This window comes from Octopus bimaculoides, chromosome 18 (assembly GCF_001194135.2).
Source record: "Octopus bimaculoides isolate UCB-OBI-ISO-001 chromosome 18, ASM119413v2, whole genome shotgun sequence".
Taxonomy (NCBI): Eukaryota; Metazoa; Mollusca; class Cephalopoda; order Octopoda; family Octopodidae; genus Octopus; species Octopus bimaculoides.
This window is the reverse complement of record NC_068998.1, coordinates 51,198,381-51,200,164: the sequence shown is the minus strand read 5'-3', so window position 1 is coordinate 51,200,164 and position 1,784 is coordinate 51,198,381. Positions and strand designations below refer to the sequence as shown.

The 1,784-nt window shown below is 38.2% G+C and overlaps 2 long non-coding RNA genes across 2 annotated transcripts in view; one reads left to right on the top strand and one right to left on the bottom strand.

The window, feature by feature from the left end:
- Positions 1-1,784, top strand: part of LOC128249872 (uncharacterized) — a 126,464-nt gene that overhangs the window by 61,760 nt on the left and 62,920 nt on the right. The gene's annotated exons all lie outside the window — the stretch shown is intronic.
- LOC128249873 (uncharacterized) overlaps positions 1,175-1,784 on the bottom strand; it is an 87,572-nt gene continuing 86,962 nt past the window's right edge. The window contains exon 3 of the long non-coding RNA XR_008266004.1: positions 1,175-1,351. This is a non-coding gene — a long non-coding RNA (uncharacterized LOC128249873). The remainder of the gene's footprint in view (positions 1,352-1,784) is intronic.

The window sequence follows — 1,784 nt, the reverse complement described above, 5'->3', positions numbered from 1 at the left end:
ATATATATATATATATATATATATATATATATACATATATATATATACGTAAATGTCGAACGATGAAAAGAGTGCTCAAACCGCATTGGTGGATAGAATTTCTTTATGTATGTACACACACACACACACACATACACACAATCTTTCTGTCACACACGTAAGCTAAATCCCTTGTGAATGAAATAGATGGAGACTGTTTGAAAGCCTGTCGTATATATGTGTTGCATATGTGTGTTCGTGTCTTTGTGTTCGTTCAGCGCAAGGTCTGGTGATGATGTGTTTACGTCCCTGTAACTTAGCTGTTCGGCAAAAGGGACAGAGTATGCACTAAGCTCCATTTGTCCGACTAAACCCCTTCAAGGCGGGGCTACAGCATGGCCGCAGTCCAATAACTGGAACAAGGAAAAGCATGAAAGAATAGCTCGCTTAGGTATATACATCCAATCTCTAACACACACGTACAGTCTCTGTCCCCCCACACATTCTCACACTTACATTCTCTCTCGAATACAGTCTTTCTTACACACGTACGCTCTCTCTCTCACACGTGCATGCTGTCTCTCACATGTATACACTCTCATACACACACACACACATTCTTCCTCATACACACACACACTCTCGCAGGAACGCACCTCCCTCCGCCTCCCTTGATAATTCGCCATTAACTGCTTGTCTTACATCAAGCCCACTCCTACCACTACCCACACTTCTCTCTCTATTTATATATACTTGTCTCCATCGTTTATTCCTTCCTTTACTCCATCAACGTCTTCGTCCTCACGTCCATTCCATCATCCTCAGACTCCGCCTTCCCCTCCCGTTTATTTCCTTCGCTAACATCAATTCATTTATTGACACAGCTAAACTTTCTCCGAGTAATTCGTTCTGTAAAATAATACATGTAAACCATCAAAAGAACGGGGCAGTTAAAGACAATTTACATATTTGATCTCCATTTACTGTTGTTTTCCGCCATGTTGATAAAAAGACAAAGAAGGAAAAAGCACTAAACATTAAGAATAGCAATTTTATATTCTTTCGTTTGAATATAGAATATTTGTAAAGAGGACATTACGTGGTTAATGCATTGTGATTAGATCGTATCGCTCTGTGATGGAATTCGTACAGACATACATTTATTCACTATATATATATATATATATATATATATATATATTTCGTGGCACTCCGGCGGTTACGACGACGAGGGTTCGAGTTGATCCGATCAACGGAACAGCATGCTTCTGAAATATTAACGTGCAAGTGGTTGAGCATTCCGCAGACATGTGTACCCTTAATGTAGTTCTCGGGGAAATTCAGCGTGACCCACAGTGTGACAAGGCTGGCCCTTTGAAATACAGGAAGAAAGAGTAAGAGAAAGTTGTGGTGAAAGAGCACAGCAGAGTCCGACAGATTACATTTCTTTACAAACTACGACGTAGAAACTTATTCAAATACGGTAAATCATCTTATGTGGCTTTCAACTCAAACAATTCATTAAAGTTTTCAAGTTTCGTTGGTTGGTTTAGTAAGAAGTTTAGGCTAATTTGACTAAAGTCGTTGAATTTAGAAGGCGCCGTGGTTAGTTATGGCTGTTGTAATGGTTGTTTGTTGTTGTTCTGCAGTCCCAGTTCATCACAGATCGAGCGGGTCCCATGATACATTATGACATAAATTTTTTAACAGCCTAATGCATGAATTTCAGTAAATCATGGATATATATATATGTATATATATATATATATATCATAAATATATATATATATATATATATATATATA